Source organism: Pelophylax lessonae, assembly GCF_965119305.1.
Source record: "Pelophylax lessonae genome assembly, chromosome: 13".
In the NCBI taxonomy this organism is placed as follows: domain Eukaryota; kingdom Metazoa; phylum Chordata; class Amphibia; order Anura; family Ranidae; genus Pelophylax; species Pelophylax lessonae.
The window spans coordinates 200292798-200299403 of NC_138780.1; positions in this window are offsets into that span (position 1 = coordinate 200292798).

The following is a 6606-nucleotide window of genomic DNA, read 5'->3' on the forward strand; positions in this document are numbered from 1 at the left end:
GCTCCCTTTTTACTGTGGCAGGCTGGCCCTCCTGTGCAAACCGACATAGACCTACGACCTGCAGATAAGGGGGCGAGCGCGTGCAACCGGCAGCTCACTCCTGATTGCTGGGGGCAGGGGGCTCCGATTGCTGCCTGACACCCGTGATCGCTCCCCGATGAGAGAGAAGAACGGTCGGATGTTGTAAACACAGCTGACCGTTCTTCTCCCTGGAATGATCACAGAGTGCCTGTGATCCTTCTATATAGGAACACAGGTCTCTGTGATCATTTCACAAGCCCCGCCCCCCACAGTTAGAATCACTCCCCTAGGCCCACATTTAACCCCTTGATCACCCATAATGTTAACCCCTTCCCTGCCAGTGTCATTACTACAGTAACAACGCATATGTATAGCACTGATTACTGTAGTAATGTCACTGGTCCCCCCAAAAGTATCAAAAATGTCAGTTAGGGGTCCGATCTGTCTGCCGCAATGTCGCAGTCCCGCTAAAAATCGCAGATCGCCGCCATTACTAGTAAAAAAAAAAAAACATTAAAAATGACATAAATCTTTTCTGTAGTTAGTAGACACGATAACTTTTACGCAAACCAATCAAAATACGCTTATTGCGATTTTTTTTTTTTTTTTTTTACCAAAAATATGTAGCAGAAAACAAATTGGCCTAAAATGTTAAAAAATGTTGATTTTTACATTTTTTTTTGAGAATTTCATATAACGAAACAAAGAAACATTAAAAATGACATAAATCTTTTCCGTAGTTAGTAGACGCGATAACATTTGCACAAACCAATCAAAATACGATCGATAAATTATCGCGATTTTTTTTACCAAAAATTTGTAGCAGAAAACAAATTGGCCTAAAATGTTAAAAAATTTTGATTTTTACATTTTTTTTTTTTTTGAGAATTTCATATAACGAAATATAATTTCATATAACGAAACAAAGAAACATTAAAAATGACATTAATCTTTTCCGTAGTTAGTAGACGCGATAACTTTTGCACAAACCAATCAAAATACGATTGATAAATTATTGCGATTTATTTATTTTTTTACCAAAAATATGTAGCAGAAAACAAATTGACCTAAAATGTTAAAAAATTTTGATTTTTAAATTTTTTTTTTTGGGAATGTTATATAGCAGAATGTGAAAAATATTGTTTTTTTTTCAGAATTGTCGCTTTTTTTTGTTTATAGCGCAAAAAATAAAAATCGCACAGGTGATCAAATACCACCAAAAGAAAGCTCTGTTTGTGGGGAAAAAAAAGGACATCAATTTTATTTGGGTACAGCGTCGCACGACCGCGCAATTGTCCGTTAAAGTAACACATTGCCGAAAAGCAAAATAGGGCCTGGTCATTAAGGGGGGTAAATCCTTCCAGTCCAGAAGTGGTTAACTGATGAAAGCTGAAGGGGCAGGATAGATTTCCCAATGTGATCCTCCGGAGATCTGAGATCCCAGCATGGCCAAGGAGTTGTAGACATGGGAGATCTCCATCATGGAGGTGTGTATAACCCCCGGCAGATAATCCTACCCTGAGAAGAAGACAAGCTGTCATTCTGTGACACGATGATGACAGATTTACATCCGGTCAGAAAAGCCGACAGACGGCCCGGAGACAATCTATGAGTTAAATATCTTTCTGTAGTTCCCTCCTCTGTTTGCTGTGAAAACAATCTTCTGTTTGTTACAACAACAGCTGCATCTTAGAGGAGATTTCAGTAGAAACCTTTAAAGCTGAACTCCAGAATCTTTGAAAAGTCTCCCCTGCTGTGCCTGCCCTGAAAGGGTTAACTGCTCATATGGGTAAAAGTAGACTAACTTACTTGATCCTCTGTGCTGCCAGACCACCCCCCCCCCCCCAATGTCTTCTCCCCCATGCTCCAGCGGTCCAAGGTCCTGACATCATCAAGACAAATGCAGAGTCCATTACAGTACAGGTAAAGTACAATTTAATGCAAGAGGACTAGGAGGGCCCTGATTCGGAGAGCTTACAATCCAATGAGGAGGGTTAGCGATACAAAAGGTAATAGCTGTGGGAGATGAGTTGAGATTGAGAAAGTAGAAGTTCAGTTGTTAGTTGGAGGTGGGATAGACTTCCCTGAAGAGACAAGTTTTCAGGGATCACCTAAAGGTGGCCAGAGTAGGAAATTGCCAGATAGATTGGGGTAGGGAGTTTCAGAGGATGGGAGAGACTCTGGACAGATTGGGGTAGGGAGTTCCAGAGGATAGAATAGGCCATATACAGATTAGGATGGGGGTGCACCAGAGGATGGGAGATACTATGGACAGATTGGGGTAGGAAGCACCAGAGGGTAGAAGAGGCACTGGACAGATTAGGGTGGGGAGCACCAGAGGGTAGAAGAGGCACTCGGCAGATTGGGGTGGGAGCACCAGAGGATAGAAGCGGCTCTGGACAGATTGGAATGGAAAGCACCAGAGGATAGAAGAGGCACTGGCCATATTGGGGTGGGAGCACCAGAGGATAGAAGCGGCTCTGAACAGATTGGGATGGGAGCACTAGAGGATAGAATAGGCTCTGGACAGATTGGGGTAGGGAGTTTCAGAGGAGAGGAGAGGCTTTGGACAGATTGGGGTAGGAATATCAGAGGAGAGGAGAGGCACTGGACAGATTGAGGTAGGGAGTATCAGAGGATAGGAGAGGCTCTGGACAGATTGGGGTAGGGAGTATCAGAGGATAGGAGAGGCTCTGGACAGAATGGGGTAGGGAGTATCAGAGGATAGGAGAGGCTCTGGACAGATTGGGGTAGGGAGTATCAGAGGATAGGAGAGGCTCTGGACAGATTGGGTAGGGAGTATCAGAGGATAGGAGAGGCTCTGGACAGATTGGGGTAGGGAGTATCAGAGGATATGAGAGGCTCTTGACAGATTGGGGTAGGGAGTATCAGAGGATAGGAGAGGCTCTGGACAGATTGGGGTAGGCAGCACCAGTGGACGGGAGACGCTCTGGACAGATTGGGGTAGGGATTTTCAGAGAAGAGAAGACGCTCTGGACAGATTGGGGTGAGCAGCACCATAGGATGGGATATGCTTTGGACAGATTGTGGTAGGGAGCTTCAGAGGAGAGGAGAGGCTGTGGACAGATTGGGGTAGGGAGTTTCAGAGGAGAGGAGAGGAGGGGCTCTGGACAGATTGGGGTGGGCAGCACCAGAGGATGGGATATGCTTTGGACAGATTGTGGTAGGGAGCTTCAGAGGAGAGGAGAGGCTGTGGACAGATTGGGGTAGGGAGTTTCAGAGGAGAGGAGAGGAGGGGCTCTGGACAGATTGGGGTGAGCAGCACCATAGGATGGGATATGCTTTGGACATATTGTGGTAGGGAGCTTCAGAGGAGAGGAGAGGCTGTGGACAGATTGGGGTAGGGAGTTTCAGAGGAGAGGAGAGGAGGGGCTCTGGACAGATTGGGGTAAAAGGTTCAGAGGAGAGAAGAGGCTCTGGACAGATTGGGGTAGGGGGTTTTAGAGGATGGATTATGCTCTGGACAGATTGGGGTAGGCAGCAGCAGAGGAGAGGAGAGGCTCTGGACAGTTTGGGGTAGGGAGTTTCAGAGGAGAGGAGAGGCTCTGGACAGATTGGGGTAAGAGCACCAGAGAATAGAAGAGGCTCTGGACAGACTGAGGTAGGGAGTTTCAGAGGAGAGGAGAGGCTCTGGACAGTTTGGGATAGGGAGTTTCAGAGGAGAGGAGAGGCTCTGGACAGATTGGGGTAAGAGCACCAGAGAATAGAAGAGGCTCTGGACAGACTGAGGTAGGGAGTTTCAGAGAAGAGGAGAGGCTCTGGACAGATTGGGGTAGGGAGTTTCAGAGGACGAGAGGCTGTGGAGAAGTCCTGAAGGGGGAGGAGAGAGTTAAGAAGCAGGAGGCCTTGGGAGGAGCAGAGAGGATGGTTTGGGTAATATTTTGGGATGAGGAAGGTGCAGGGTGGTGGACGGCTTCTTCTATAAGGTGATCTGGGCTACGGTTGTACAATGACATCATCAGGTACAGTGCAGGGCCAGTTGTCCTGCATTGTATGTAACGATAGCTGGAGCGGAGGGTGGAACCACAGCCTGCCGGAGCAAGGAGTAAGGTAAGTAGTGAGGAGTAAGAAAGTAGTGAGGAGTAAGGAAAGTAGTGAGGAGTAAGGTAAGTAGTGAGGAGTAAGGTAAGTAGTGAGGAGTAAGAAAGTAGTGAGGAGTAAGGTAAGTAGTGAGGAGTAAGGTAAGTAGTGAGGAGTAAGGTAAGTAGTGAGGAGTAAGAAAGCAGTGAGAAGTAAGGTAAGTAGTGAGGAGTAAGAAAGCAGTGAGAAGTAAGGTAAGTAGTGAGGAGTAAGGAAAGTAGTGAGGAGTAAGAAAAGTAGTGAGGAGTAAGGTAAGTAGTGAGGAGTGAGGTAAGTAGTGAGGAGTGAGGTAAGTAGTGAGGAGTAAGGTAAGTAGTGAGGAGTAAGGTAAGTAGTGAGGAGTAAGGTAAGTAGTGAGGAGTAAGGTAAGTAGTGAGGAGTAAGGTAAGCAGTGAGGAGTAAGGTAAGTAGTGAGGAGTAAGGTACGTAGTGAGGAGTAAGGTAAGTAGTGAGGAGTAAGGTACGTAGTGAGGAGTAAGGTAAGTAGTGAGGAGTAAGGTACGTAGTGAGGAGTAAGGTACGTAGTGAGGAGTAAGATAAGTAGTGAGGAGTAAGGTAAGTAGTGAGGAGTAAGGTACGTAGTGAGGAGTAAGGTAAGTAGAATATACCTTTCCCCATCCCTTAGGGATAATGAGCATTTAACGCTTGCAATGCAGGGAGTGGGGGAGGGGGAGGGGAGTCTTTTTTTTTGGTAATTCCTGGATTTGGAGTGTAATGTTCTCCGCTGTCATTATACACAAAGCAGAGGCGCGGTGCGTGCGATTACCCGCTCTGTGTTGTGTCTGCTCTGATTACCCGCAGATGCATTATTCATCGCACAAAGCGCGTATCCGTTCAGTCACATTGCGAGCACCTGTCACCTCCAGTCACCTGACACCTGTCACCTCCAGTCACCTGACACCCGTCACTGCGAAGGGAGCGCCGTCCAAACACGCAATTATAGAAAATGAAATGACTGTTTACCCTGCGAGGAGCCCAGACAATGAGATTCAGAGGTAATTATAATGGCAGGACAGGAAAAAAAAACATATTGGGGGAGGGGCGCCAATATCGCCCCTAATCGCCGACAGAAAAACTTTTGTAATAAGAATTAAAGCGGATCTTTGCCCTAAAATAATTGTCGTATTCTCCTGCCCTTCCCTCTCTCGCAGTCAGTTCCACCGATCAGATCCGTGAAATCCGGACGGATGGAAACCCTATTTTCCATCCGTCTAGGGGATCGGATTGGATGAGAGCGGACAGGCGGTCCTTTCTCATCCAATTCCCCCATAGAGAGCAGCAGGGCTCTGACACCTCCTTCTCCACACACAGTGCGGAGATGGACCTGTCATCCGCCTGCTCAGCGGGGATTGGCGGATCGATCCCCGCTGAGCAGAGAACAGCCGCACCGGACAGCAGACCGTGTAAAAGGAGCCTTAGACCCCTTTCACACGAGCTTTCTGATCCGGTCCCTGTCAGTTTTTCAGGCGGATCTGATCGGATGCTCCATGCATCCCTATGGAGCAGCGGATGTCAGTGGTGACATCTCCGCTGACACCCGCCACTATCCGATCCGATCCGGCCCGTGAAATCCAGACGGATTGAAACCCTATTTTCCCTCCGTCTGGAAGATCGGACTGGATAGGATCGGATGAAAACAGACAGGTGGTCCGTTATCATCCGATCTCCCATAGAGGAGAGCGGGGATCCGACAGCTCTGTCTCTGCAAAGTGGACTCGGAGCTGTCATCCGCCTGCTCAGCGGGGATCGGTGGATCGATCCCCGCTGAGAAAAACCGGGCACAGCGCCCGTGTGAAAGGGGCCTTATTCTGATTAGAAAGTGTTCCTTTCATGTTTTTGAGCAGTGTATAATGTTTGGGGGGTCTAACTAATTTTCTATCAAAAACAATCTGATTGTTGCATGTGAACAAAAAGTGCCAGAAAAGGTGTGATCTTCCAGTAATTCACATTGTATCCTCAATAAGTTACATACAGTATCTCACAAAAGTAAGTACACCCCTCACATTAATATCTTTTCATGTGACAACACTGAAGAAATGACACTTTGCTACAATGTAAAGTAGTGAGTGTACAGCTTGTATAACAGTGTAAATTTGCTGTCCCCTCAAAATAACTCAACACACAGCCATTAATGTCTAAACCGCTGGCAACAAAAGTGAGTACACCCCTAAGTGACAGTGTCCAAATTGGGCCCAAAGTGTCAATATTTTGTGTGGCCACCATTATTTTCCAGCACTGCCTTAACCCTCTTGGGCATGGAGTTCACCAGAGCTTCACAGGTTGCCACTGGAGTCCTCTTCCCCTCCTCCATGATGACATCACAGAGCTGGTGGATGTTAGAGACCTTGCGCTCCTCCACCTTCTGTTTGAGGATGCCCCACAGATGCTCAATAGGTTTAGGTCTGGAGACATGCTTGGCCAGTCCATCACCTTTACCCTCAGCTTCTTTAGTAAGGCAGTGGTCATCTTGGAGGTGTTTGGGGT